This window comes from Vombatus ursinus, unplaced genomic scaffold (assembly GCF_900497805.2).
Source record: "Vombatus ursinus unplaced genomic scaffold, bare-nosed wombat genome assembly UNPS02014959.1, whole genome shotgun sequence".
Classification (NCBI taxonomy): Eukaryota; Metazoa; Chordata; class Mammalia; order Diprotodontia; family Vombatidae; genus Vombatus; species Vombatus ursinus.
Genome location: NW_020954737.1, coordinates 3,451,669 through 3,466,037, shown reverse-complemented (window position 1 = coordinate 3,466,037; position 14,369 = coordinate 3,451,669). Strand labels below are relative to the sequence as shown.

The following is a 14,369-nucleotide window of genomic DNA, read 5'->3' as shown; positions in this document are numbered from 1 at the left end:
AACAACAATCATAGAATTAGACTTGGGAGGTACCTTGGAAGTCATCTAGTCACACCTTCATTTTATAGGTGATAAAATAGAGTGTCTTGCCCAAGATCACACAGGTGGAATCAGAGATCGGATTTGGATGTAGATCCTCTGACTCCAGAGTGAATACTCTTTCTACTCTACAACACTGGGAAACAGTCTTAAATTCATGTCATATGAATCATGGCATCAGGTCTATTCTTAGAGTCATGGGCAAAGGAGACTGAATTACCATCATGATTGGAAGGTTATTCATCTACAACCATAAGGGGAAGAGTACTTATCTCCCAGGGCTACAGAGAGAATATCAGAATACTGTGGATGCCTTCCAAATCCACATGATCCATTGGAAACAGCAGGTGCTCTACCCCATCATTCCTTGTCATTATTCACATTATCCCACATTCAGCTTCTTCCTCATCAAGTGGTCCAACATCTGGCTGGCAGCTGCCACCAAGTAAAATGTCAATGCCCCCATGGTCTCAGAGTTCCTTAATAAGATCTGTGACATTGTGGCTGCCTACTTTGGCAACTACAGTAAGGAAAACATCAAGAACAAGTTTGTGCTCATCTACAATCTGCTGAATGAGATCCTGGACTTGGGCTACCCACAAAACCCGGAGACAGGAGCTCTAAGTACCACTTAGCAGAGCATTGAGAGTCAGCCGTGGACAAAGGAAGAACGGTCTCCAGATCACCAGCCAGGTGTTGGGGCAAATTGACCTGTGGCATGGGGGCAACAAATATCATTGAACTGATCTCTTTCTAGATATGCTCATGTCTCCTCTAGGGCAAATGCTACACACCCATTCCTCTGGCTGCTTTGTCATGAAGAGCTATTTGAGTAGCAAGTCTAAGTACGAGTTTGGGATGAACAACAAGATGGTCATTGAGAAGCAGAGCAGGGGCATGGCCCCTGGGCAAGAGTTGGGTAAGGATGGAAAGCAATCCACTGCCAAAGATGGCTATACCTTCCACCAGTGTGGACAGCTCAACAGGCTTGACTCTGAACAAAGCTCATCGCTTTCATTTCATCTTACTGAGGGTTTGACCTTATGATATACTGGGCCACCACCTACATCATCTTTCCATTCCAGGTGATCTTCCTGGTGAGGAAGGTAGGATGGACAAAATGAGAGGACAAAGTCCTCATCAGGTTCAATCTCAAGCTTTTATTGATGGCCTGGAAAATTGAGCTCCAGACCCCCATGCTGAAGACTACAAGTGGGGTACAATGAATCTGGCTGCCTGAAGGGAAAAGCCACGTCTCAGGCTAGTGCGAATGCTGTCTCACTGCAGTTCAAGTGTGTGGGAGGAATGAAAGGATCCCTGATTTTAGGGATATCGGTGGCGGAGCTGGGATTAGAACCCAGTCATTTGCCTATAAATCCAACTCTGCTTCCACTGTACCATGCTGCTTTCTTCTATGTTGGATCTATTTTGCATTTACTCATAGGCATGTTGATTATACCACTTTCCTCCCCTAGCCCAGTAGAGTAGGCAGAGTGGTAACTCCTTGAGGGCACGGACTGTTTCATTTTTGTCATTGTATCTCCAGTGTCCAGTGCTGGCATACAGTAGGCACTTAATAAGATGTTGAATTGAATTGTACATTTGGAGATTCGAAGACCCATATAAGCTCTCATGAACTCTTGGAAACTAAAGGGGATCAAGTAAGCGGTGAGAGAAGGATGAGAAAGATAATAGGAAATAACATTGCGGAAATCATAAAAAAAGGGCAGACAGAAGATAAAGCTTTCTCTCTTCGGCCTCATCTGCCTTTCTTTGGGAGAATGTTCTGCCCCCAGCCCTTCTAAGACCAGGCTATCATTTTAAAGTTACTCTGACTTTGAAAAGGACAGGGCATTATTAAAGTTTTTACATGCCAGTTTAAATAAAATATTGAACACTTTCAACCTTTTGGTTGATTGAAGATGCTGTTAATATTAACAGCGATTCTGAGATGCTGTGGCTAGGGCTGTCCTTTTTTGCTGTGGTTGAGAACAGAAAAGTTGGAGAGCTAGGGTTGTAGGGCATGGGGTGGGTGGGGTGTGGGACAGATCATTCATCTCCCCAGTTGTGGTTTCTGGAGGGAGCTAGAGCTCAAAGATCAGAAGGGCATGTGACTAAAAACAAACAAACAAACAAACAGAAGGGCACGTGACTCTGACTCTCAGTGTTTGGGTGCTGGGAAGAGCATCCTTCCCTCCTAACCAGTCCATACTCTAGGAATTCACAATTTCTTTCCCTCTTCCTTTTCCCCATCAAGAAACACAGCCACTTTGGAAAGAATTAAGGGTACAACCATCCTTCCATTTACTTAGGCTCTAAACCCAGATGTCGTCCTTGACTCCTCACTAACACTCACTCCACATGTCCAATCAATCGTCAAATTTTATGGGTTCTCCTCAGCAACATCTCTCCTACACATCCCCTTTTCCTCTATTCTAGTGCAGGCCCTCATCACCTCTTGATAGTAAATGCCACTGGCTCCCTGTGACCTCTGGGATCAAATATAAAGTCTTCTCTTTGGCATTTAAAACCCTTTATAACCTGGCCCCTTCCTACCTTTCCAGTCTTCTGACACTGGACTCCCAACCATGCACTCTATCATGCAGTAGCCCCGGCCCATTTGCTGTTCCTCAAACACAACATTCTAAGTCCTGTTTTTTGTACCTTTGTATTACCTGTTCTCCATTCCTGGAATAAGTTCTCTTTCCTCTTAGTTTGGAGGCTGAAGTACTTCCAAACAACAACAAAAGAAATGGGCCCAGCCTCCCACCTCCATGAATTTTGATGTCATGGAATGGGTGCTTACATTGGTCCTAGAGGCATCTTTAAAACATGCCACCTAACCACAGCCTCTTCCCAAATCTGGACACTCCCTAGAGGAAGATCCAGGTCACTACTCCTCCCTAGAAGCATCAAGGTGTCACAGGGATTAGACCACTGTGCCCCGAGTTAGGAAGATCAGAGTTCATATCCAGCTGCAGACACTTACTAGCTATGACCCTGGGCAAGTCACTTAACTGCTGCCTGCCTCAGTTTCCTCAACTGTAAAGTGACATAATAATATCACCTACCTACTATAGTTGTTGGGAGGACCAAATGAGATAATATTTGTAAAGTGTGTATCATAGAACCTGGAACACAGTAGGTATGTAATTAATACTTCTTTCCTTCCTTCCTCTGTCTCCTCCATCCTGCATCTCTGTGCATTCCCCTACATAAGCCCCTAGACTAGGTTTGGACCAACACTGTCACGAAGGGGATGAACAAAGTAGCCCCCTGGACTCCTTAGGCTTCAAGGTCTCTGACGTCCCTCAACTGCCATCTTGTCCATCTCAGCCCAGCTTTGATCTCTGAGTTTTGCGAACAAAGTGAGGCCCTGCCATGGTTTCATGAAAAGCAGTGCTCACTCAACTCCTTCCTGGATGGGGCAGGCTACTAGAGCACCGAGCCTCTGTACCTCCCTGAAAAGTCAGGAGAGCAAGCTCTAGATTAGTGTGGATAACAAGTCCCCTGAAGGGGCTGTATTATTTGAATTTGCACAGCACATTTCCATTAGGCTTGAACCAATTATAACTTAGAAACTGTGAATTCAAATATACGGGACCACTTCAGGGGGACTCATTATTTGCATTAATCAGGTCCTACCCTCCCTGCTCCCCAGACTCTAGCCTCCTGATTTAGAATCATGTGAGTTGGATTTTGGACGTGTGTGACTTGTCCGGTTATCAACCCACTAAATTCAGTGGGTGTTAGAAAGAAAAAAAATAAAAGTAATTCAGACACTCTGGGAACAGAGAATAAATGAATGCATTATGATATAGCACATGCTTTTTTTTTTTTCCAATTTCATTTTGCCCAAAGATAAAGAAAGAAAATACAAAGTTTCACGAGACATGGATCATCCAAAAAGTAGAACAGAAATTGTTCGTGGTTTCACAGACTTTTCTATGGGAAATTTGCTCATAATACACACTATACTATAACTAATTAGTTAACAATAGTTAGCATTTATGCAGCACTTTAAAGTTTGCGAAGTACTTTACAGATATTTCATTTTATCTTCAAAACAGCCCTAGGAGGTAGGTGCTATTATAATTCTCATTTTCAGATGAGAAAACTGACACACAGAAAAGTGAAATGATTTACCCAGGGTCACACACGCATTTGAGTCCATACTTGAACTCAGGTTTTCCTGCCTCTTAAATTCAATGCTCTCTCCTTTGCGCCACCTAGCGGCTTAGGCCTAACAATCTGAAGTTCTTGAACCAAATGAAACTTTAGGACCAATTCTACACATGCTATTATAACCAATCTTTTTTACAACCACATTAAATAGAACCCTATTCAAAATTATTAAAAAAATAAAGGTAACAACATGTGAAAAGGCCCACAAAATATTATTCCAGACGAGATAGGAGGCCCACAAGGAGCAAGCTAGAGCTGTGGATGTCAAGGGATTTACCGGTACCCAGAAATCAAAGTTCATTTGTAAAAACAGCTTGAAGCAATTAATAACTGTGCAATACTAGTTTTACGTGAAGTGACCATTCAAGGTTACTAAGCGGTAAATTCCAACCAGAAAGGTCCTTGAGTCTCTGACGTTTGTGGAAAGAAAACTGACTAGGATTCAGAATAGTGGAATCTAGAGACATGAATTCATAGTATGACCTTGAACAAGTCACTGAATAATAATTTTTGAGCTCAAGGGGACCTTAGACATTATCTAGTCTAATTGTCATCATTTTACAGGTGAGGAAATTTAGGCCAAGATAGATGGAGTGACATTTGCCTCAGCAATTAGTGACAGAAACTAAAAGCCACATCAAGCTCCCAATACAGTGCTTTCTTCCCAACGCCAGGTTGCTTAACCCAAAGAAGCTGTTGGGAGAGGTAAGGACTAAGCTACAGACAGAGGGAAAGGTAAAGGAGCGTGGATTATTCAACTTGGTGAAAGGCAAGCTGAGAGAGAACTAAGGCTGACCTGTCCATCTCCCCCAAAAGCAAGAAGAATACAGCAATTTCATATCACAACAAGAAGGCTGAGGATGAACAGAAGGAAGACCTACTCTGCAGCTAGACATAGGAGCCTGTGGGATGGATCATTCAAAGAGGGTGGATAATCTCTCTCCTCGATAATTAAGGGGGGGGAGGCTCCCATTGATGTGGACTAGAGGAAGAGATCATATAAAGAGGCCTGGAGGTGGGTTAGGATGTTCAAAGCCTGGTCTTCTAACTCTAAGACAGCTAGAGTCTTTGTTATCTGCACCATGTGACCTATGATCTTGAGCTTTCGTTTCCAAATGAAATAAGGCTTAAGCATTATTCTGGGAAAGAACTCCTTTGCTATTGTGAGAGGCTGGGAGATGGGGAGGGAGGGAGAGGGAGAAAAAAAATAGAGGAGAGGAAGAGGAGAGAGAGAGAAGAGAGAGAGAAATGGAGGAGAGGGAGAGGAAGGAAAGCAGAGAGATAGAAGATGAAGAGAGAGGGAAAGGGGGAGAGGGAAAGGAGAGGGAGGGAGAAGAGAGAGAAGGAGAAGAAGAAGGAAAGGGAGAAGGAGAGAGCAGCCAGCAGCTAGTTTGTGTCCTGCCGCAGTAGTGCCTGATGTGAAGAATCATCTAATCATAGATGTTAACAATCCAGGAAGTTCAATTTATCAAAAAGCATTTGTTAAGCTCTTACTATGTCCCAGGAACTGTGCTAACTGTTGGCGTGTCAAAGAAAGGAAAAGCGTTGCTTACCCTCAAGAGACTCATGTGCTAATAGGAGAGACTACATGTAAATACAGAATAGAGAGAAGACAGTCTTGGAAGGACAGGCACTGGCAGCTAGAGATCCTGGGGAAACCTGCAGAAGGTGGGATTTGCCTTCTCTTTCAAACCTTCCACCAAACCTAAAAATATTTCCCTGATCATTTTTCACTCCTTTCATTCCAGACTGAGAGGAAAGAGAGGCCAGAAGATGGAGAACTAGTTAATGTAACTGTGAGAAAGTCACTTCCCCTCTCAGGGCTAGCAATAAGGAAAATAGACCTTTTTTTTTTTAAAGTGAGAGGGTTGGATTAGATGATCTCCAAGGTCCCTTCCAGCTCTGACATTCTGAGAGGAAAAGGAAAATGGAGAGTGAGGAGAGGAGAGAAAAGAAGAGAAGGGAGGGGAGGGGAGGAAAGGCAAGGAGAGGAGAAGAGAGGAGAGGAGAGAAGGAGGGAGGGAAGGGAAAGGGAGGAGAGGAAAAGGAAGGGGAGGGGAGGAGGGAAGAAGAGAGGAGAAGGGAGGGGAGGAGAGGGGAGGATCTTTTCTCTGATAAACAGCACTACTAATCTAGAGTAGATCTGGGCACCCTCTTCCACTAAGGGGCCCAAGTTCTAGGCTCACCTGAGAGATAGTTTTGGTCCTGGGGGAGTGGAGCTTCTAAAAAGAGAGGTCAAGTTCCTTCACACTCTCTCTTTCACTTCACATCCCTACCCAGGACAGAGCCCCAGGGAAAATCACTTAAAGCTTAGGTTTGGCTGATAGCAAGGCTCTCCCCAAAATGAAGCAGAAAAATCCTCAGTGTGGAATAAAGATTAGGTATAGAACAGCTATTTATGTCTTCCATGCAAAAATCCTTCAAACATAAGACTCATAAATGTGCATTGACAATGACTTAAAACAAGAAACAGTAACTCATAACTCCTATTATACTCTCCTAGGAGGTTGATACTTAAGACATTAAAATATGAGGCACTTAGTGGGACTGCTGAATAGCCATTCTAGCTTCACCTCAGCTCTGCACTGCTCAAACAATTCCTTCAAGATCCATATTTTCTGATAAGCCAAGGCATGGCTTGTTGTTGTTATTTAGTCCTGTCCAATTCTTCGTGACCCCCTTTAGGGTTTTCTTGGCCAAGATACTGGAGTACCATTTCCTTCTCTAGCTCATTTTACAGATAAGGAAACTGGGACAAACAGGGTTAAGTGACTTATCCAGGGTCACACAGCTAGTGTCTGAGGTCAAATTTGAACTCAGCAGGTCTTCCTGACTACAGTCCCAGTACCTTATCCACTGCTCCACCTAGCTGCCAAGGCATGGCTTAGACTACTCTTACTGGTGGTCATCTCTGAGAACGGTGTATAAATTTCTCCTGCTTCTAGTTGGCAGGAATGGAACTTTGCGAAACCATTGGCAGTGGGGCTTAAGGATCTCGAGGGACGCAAGAGGGTGGGTAAAGTCATTATCCAAATGTTGGGGAACAAAGAGGCAGAAAATTGTCTGGGAGAAGAGATCACAGGATGTGATGGGAAGAAAGTACTGGGAACCAGGAGACCTGGTTTCTAGACCTGACCGCCCTTTGCTGACTGTGCCAACCTAGGAAAGTCTCTTCCCTCCTATGAGACTGCATTTACTCTACAAAATGAGGAAGTTGTACTTAATAACCTCCAAGGTCATTTCTAGTTTTAGTGTTCTCTGAAAATTAAGGAGGGGAAAATAGAAAATTTTCAATAGAGAGGTGGTGGTAGACAGCAAATGTAGAATGAGGCATTGGTTGTCCAATGTCTTGATTTGTTTTGTGTAATTGTGCTTTGATGTAAGGGAGGGTATTCTTGAGGGGCAAGTATTGGGTAGTGAAAGTAAATGTAAAAAAAACCAAGAACATCAATAAAACATTTTTTAAGAAAGTAAAAGAATAGAGAATGCAAACCCCAAATGGTTTCTTCCTTCTGAATAGAGCCTTATACATAGTAAGCAATTAGTGCAAATTGAACACCCTGTCACAAATCCAGTGTCCTTGTCATGGGTTTAGGATGACCTGGAATTAGGAACCTCTTCACCCCTCTCCTCAATCTCAGCTTACTCTGCTCTCTTTCTTGGCTCTGGGGTAAGGTTGGGGGGTGGGGGAAATGTGGAGAGAAGCACAGGGCTGGCTCCAGGGCAGCCACTACCCCTGAGCAGATAAGATTTATGACTTGGCCGGATCTGGAGAGAAAGAGTGAGAGAGAGAGAGAGACAGACAGACAGACACACACACACACACACACACACACACACACACACACGCACAGACAGAGAGAGAGACAGAGACAGAGAGATAGGGACAGAGAGAGAAAGAGAGAGAGAGAGCCAGACAGACAGACAGAGGGACCCAAAGGAAGTTCAATGTTTCTTTCAGGAGTTTCAGTGCTAACTGCAGGTGCATCTAGCATCTGACTGACCTTGCTGGTACCCTATAGCACACTGGGACTTGAGAATCCTGGTGGCCCTGTGCCTGTCTCCCTTTTCCCCCATCTAAAGGGACGTTCTAATCTAAAGTTGGGTTGCTCCCATTAAGTGCTGAAGAAGATTCCATTTGAAGGAGGCATCGATTCAAGGAGCCCAAGGGGGTGGTGAGTGGTGGGATCCTTGGATTAAGATCTAGAAGGGGCCTTAGAGGTCATCTAAGTCCAACCCCTTCATTTTATAGATGGGGAAACTGAAACCCAGAGAGATGAACTCATTTGCCAGAGGAAACAATAGTTACTAAGAGGCAGGGCTGGGGTTTGAATCCAAGTCCTCTGATTCTGAATAATAATAATGTTGCTGTTTAGTCAATTAAATGTGTCTGGCTTCCTGACCCCATTCAGGGTTTTCTTGGCAGAAATACTGGAGTGGTTTGCCATTTCCTTTCCAGCTCATTTTACAGATGAAGCAAAAAGGGATAAGTGACTTGCCCAAGTTCACACAGCTAGGAAGTATCTGAGGCTGTATTTGAACTCTGGTCCTCTTGATTCCAGGAGGTGCCAACTGCTCCACCTACCTGCCTGAATAATAACAATAGCTAACATTTATATGGCATTTACTATGTGCCAGGCACGGTGCTAAGCGCTTTACAATTTTTATCTCCTTGATCCTCACAACAAACCCTGTCAGGTAGATGCTATTATTACTCCCGTTTTACAGATGAGGAAACTACGGTTAAGTGACTCGCTCAGGGTCACACAGCTAGTAAGTGTCTGAAGTTGGATTTGAACTCAAAAAAGTAAAATGATTTGCTCAAGGTCACACTGGTAATAAACTGTCAAGTCAAACTGATTCCATCCCATGATTCCAAATTCAGTGTTCTGCCTGTGACAGCTGCTTCTCTGTGATAAAAGAGACATTGTCCTTGGGGCAGATTTCAAACCACAAGCTCCTTTGATCAGTTCCCCCCCCCCCCCCACCATTTATAGTTACTTTTTTATTTTTCAATGCCGTCCCCTGGGTGTTTAAAAAAAATTGATCTTCTAAGACTGGAAGCCCTGGGTTCATGGACTTTCTCCCCTTTATCTTCTCAGGCAGGACCTTTCCCCATCCTTCTCCACTGTCTTCCAACAGGCATAGTAAATTCAAATCCACAACTAATCTTTGCAGTCAGAGGAATTGGTGGGGACGGGAGAGGAGAGGGGAATAGAGTTTATGCACAGGTGAGGTAATATAATAATCGTCTTATTGGTCTTGCAGGAAGAAGGAAGTCCCTTTCTTATATTGGTCCCAGGTTTCTGGCTGAAGCTACTGTCACAGCAGCCACCTACCTAATCAACTCAGACAGGGGCCCCTTGGGCTTTGCTGGATAGGAACTGCTGCCCAATTTGGGTACCCAGATCCAGCATACTTTCTTAGAGCAGATGCCTCTGTCCCCTTCAGCACATACTGGGTTCCATCTCCCACTTCCAGTTCTGGTCTCTCTTTTTTTCTTTTTTTTTCCTCTTTTCTGCTCTGACTTTCTAATTGTCTGTTCTTTCAGGCTCTGCACATTGAATCAGCTCATCTGGACTTCTGGTCTTTTTAAAAAAAATGCTTTGTCTTTTGCAGATCAGACCTCCCTTCACTCTTTGTTAATCAGCCCACCTGACTCAGCCTAGACATCCTTTTTCCTTCTCCAGGGTTAGTTTATCCCTCTCTTAGGAATTCAGTGGTTCAGATCTACTCTGGTGTATTAAAGACAATCACCGTCTGGCCCTGGGCATCCTGTAGGCCTGTAATCTGTCACCAAAGCACTCATCCCTATCTTAAATCCTTCACCCCAAGCACCTTGCCCTCTCTCTTTGTTCCTTCCTCCTTCTTCCAATCCATTGGCATAAACCGGACAAAGCAATGGAAAAGGGGAAGAGAAATAAGTTTCCCCTGCTCATCTCACAGGCAGCAAGGGCCAAGGTTGAGTGATTAGCAATTGCTTCCAAGGAAGGAGCAGAACGTCAAAGCCACAAGCCAAACTTGTGAGGCCTGGCCCTTTGTCTGGGGCTCAGAGTCTAAGAAGCATGGCGGATTCCTCCCCTCTCCTCCCTCCTCAGTAAAATGGTGGTCTCTGTGACTTATGGAAGAAGGTGGCAAGGGAGGTTGGGAAAGGGAGAGCCCCCCCACCCCCTTCCCCTCTCCCAATCTTAGGTCATCTGTAAGAGCTCTCTGAAAGTATAGGTCTGTTTCTCTTAAGGTTGCAATACTATTGTTAATACACTGTAACCAAACCCCATCACTGAAAAATGGCCAAACCCCATTGAATTATGATATGGGAAGACAACTAGATTTGGAGTTAGAGACCTGAGGTCAAATCCCAACTCTACTAATTTGCTATTTGGGTGACTGTAGACAAGTCATTTCCCTCCCCTGGGCCCAGTTTCTTTATCTGTAAAATGGAAAGGTTGGATTAAATAACCTCTAAGTTTCTTTCCAGGTCAGATGTTCTATGACTTTAGCCCGGTCTCCTATTAAATATATGTAAGTATGTATGTATGTATATATGTATATGTCTATATATACATATATATGTTTATTGATGATTTTTATCTATATTACGGTCACTTCCCACCCACCCTCCTCCTTATTAAACCCTCCTTTGTAGCAAAGAAAAACAATTAAACAAAAAACGTGACACAGAAACCTTTGTCTGACAATGTATACAAGATTCTGTCCTCGTAGATTCCTGCCTCTGCTATGAGGGAGGACGGAATATTTTATTATCTCATAATTTCTTTTATGCATTCCTCCAATACCTTCATTGGCCTTCCCATTCTCAGATTTTAGCTTTCTTTTAGCTAATCTTATTTTGTAGTCATCGTGTATTTTTCTCTTGGTTCTGCTTATTTCGCTCTGAATAAAATCATAAAAATCTTCTCACGTTTCTCTGAATTTTTCACATTCATCATTTCATATTGAACATTAATATCCCTTTAGGTAGCATAACTGTTTCAGTCATTTCCTAGTATATGGGCACCCACTTTGTTTCTACTCTTTTGCTATCACAGAGTGCCACTATAAATATCCTGAATTTATTTACTCCTTGTCTCTGTCTTTAACTTCCTTGGGATATATGTCCGGGGTTTTCTCTATTTTTCAGTTATGTGTATGGAACAAATTGCCTCTTATGGCTCTGACTCACCAGATACTGTTTTTTTTTTTTTTTTTTTTGCCAAACCATTTCATGACAATTGGATAAGAGTAGGAAACCCTCCTTCTAGTTAGAAACCTCCAGCTCATCCCAGAACTGCTGACTGGTAATCCCATCACCTGATAGGAGTGTCTCTTTCTTTCTGCCCGGGGCAGACACACAAAAGAATGACCACAGGACAGGAACAAGAGAAATGAGAAAACAAAGGATTTGGTTCATCTTCACCCTGAACTACTGGCTGGAGTGGGAGTGTGGGATTGAGAGAAGATAAAAATAAAACTTTTATTTCTATAATTCTTTAAGCTTTCCTTGAAACAGTCCTGTGAAGTAGGTAGTAAAAGCATTGTTATTCCCATTTTAGAACTGAGCAAGTTAAGACACAGGGGGCTGAATGACTTGTCCAGGCTCACACAGTTGGGAAATGGCAGAGCCAAGATTTGATTTTAAGATCTTTAACACAAGTCCAGGTCAGTGCTCTTACCACTACATGGTTCCCTCCATTATAATGAAAGCTCACATTTGTATATTATGGCCCTTTAAGGTTTGCAAAGCATTTTCTTCACAGCAGTCTCACCAGGTAATGCATATATCATTCCCCCATTTTACAGAAAAGAAAACTGAGGTTCAGGGGAGTTAACTTGCCAAGCACGGTATAAAGAGTGTCAGAATTGGGTATTCAATCCCAAGTCTTCTCCATGAACCCCCCACCCACACCCTAAATGTCACTCAGATGGGAAGAGGGACCCCCTGGGTCACTTGCTAAGAGGAGCGTAAAGGGATGAGGATAGCCAACTGAAGTTGGACGAACATAGGGAGGCTCTAGGGACACAGCCTTCATGGAATAGTTCCTGTCCAAAGTTATTAAAACGAGGGAAAACAGCTGAGGAAGCGGGTCTGCTGACTGAGAAGCAAGCTAGGAATGAGGTCGACATTGTCAGGCTCTGGGGGCAGAGGAGCGACTCAGAAACAGCAGGAGAAGGAAGTAGTGACCCCATCACTCCCAGAGCAACCCCATCCCCCAATCAGATGGACAATAGACAGACCCAGAGCCCCACTCACGTACATGCGCGCTCGTGCACACACACACACACACACACACACACACTCACACACATATGTGCCGCCTCTCCTACACACTTCTGAACATCCTCTCTTACCCATACAAACTCTATTTCACACAGTACTGACACCCGTTGTCCTCTCTTGCCCTAGGAGTAAGCATTACACCATCACCCTCCGATCTAGCCGAAGTTAGAGTATTTCAGGGACGATATAGCGTCTCCCTTTAAGGATAAATCATTTGCAAACGTCTTTGAAGAAAACTCCAAAGGGAGCTGGCCAGTCAGTAAGGAGGCTCCAGGCAGGGCAGCAGGAGGACGGGCTTTGGGGGCCGGTGATTGGTGTGTCTGGGGCTCGCTGCTGCTGCCGCCGCCGCTGCCGCCGCCTCCTCCTCTAGCCTTTGCAAACGCTTTTGTCTCACACTGGGAGCCAGACTCCTGAGCGGTGTTCGGAGCTGATCTTGGGAGGGCTGCATTGTGCCGCTGCTGGGGGGGAACTGCCGGGAGCCTCCAGACAGGAGCTGGCTGCCCCACTGGGCTCAGATGGCTCCCTGCTAGTCTCACCAAAGCCTAGCTGCTTCAGGCATTTTTTTCCAGGTAGATGTTTGCTCTCTGATAGCGGCAGGGAGCTGGACCCCCAGACTAAGTCATCCTTCAGGGACTTAACGCCTGTTTCCTCCTCAGCCCCTCTGCCTTGTTTTTTTTCCTCTTTCTTTTTTTGGTGTTACCGAACTGCTTTTGCTGTCTTCTTCTCCTGGATTGCGGGGTCTGCTCACAGTTCATTGAGGGTGCTCTGTGGGATCCCAGAGGTTGCCAGTGAAGTGAATGAGGAGTGGGAGAACCAAACATGCAGGTTCCCTTTTGCTTTAGCAAACAGATTGGTTTGCTGTCGTTGGTTCTGATAAGATTGTTTTTCCTTCCCGGCCTTTGAGTTCTTGAGGTGCCCGGGGATTCAGTCCATGTGTAGTGAATTGGTGAGTACTTTCTCAATTTCCCCCTCCAAGTGTGTGCATGTGGGAGAAAATTCTGGGTGGCTGAATTCCATGTCTGGTACCCACTGGCTAAAGGACCAAATGAGAACTTACTGGTCTCCCTCCCTTCACCCAGTGGATGAGATTTGTTTGTTAGAGATTCCTTTTGTGTATATGTTTGACTAGATGGCTATTGAGGTATCTTCCAAATGTTAAATTGGGTGGTTTCCTGATTTTGTGATTCTTACTATCATCCTAAGGGAGGGAATTTGGAGCGTCTTTAGACCCAAAGCTGAGCAGGCCCCATTGAGGGGAAGGAGTGACCAGGTTGGTACAGATGGATGTCTTTTATTTTTCCTCTGCAAGAGTGAAGGGACTTGAAAAGAGAAGATTCTCTTTCCATCCCCTTGTTAGAATGGCCAGAGTAGATCATAGAGAAAGAATGGATCCTCTGTGACCCCCGTTACTGAAGCCAACTCTTTCTGGTTCTGGGGCACCCCTCTCCCCTTACTTCTGCTGTCAGTGACTACTGCTGGGGGCTGGGAGTTGGGGGAACTTAACAGCAAAACACTCGTATGTGTTTGTGTGTGTGTGTGTGTGTGTGTGTGTGTGTTTTAATTATGAGGTTTATTGACTTTCCCAACTGGACTTTGCCCCTCCAAGGGCTATTCAGAAAGGTTGTGATGACCCAGGAATAGGAAGTCATTCTAGGCTGTTCCCTGAAGATATGGGTCCAATGAATTGCTGCCCCAAAAGGCCAACAAGATACTGGCATCGTTAGGAAAGTGGGCAGCAGAAACAACAGAAAACATTACCTCACCCTCTATAGAATCATGGGGTGATGGGGAGCAAGTGTCTCTACCTGGCTCCCTATATGCCGTTCTGCTCAATTTACCTTAAGGCAGACACAAGTTGCTGGAAAAG

The 14,369-nt window shown here is 44.4% G+C and overlaps 1 pseudogene; it reads left to right on the top strand.

Moving 5' to 3' along the window:
- The first annotated feature begins 263 nt into the window (after nucleotides 1-263).
- Nucleotides 264-12,671, top strand: LOC114030362 (annotated as a pseudogene).
- Nucleotides 12,672-14,369: the final 1,698 nt, after the last annotated feature.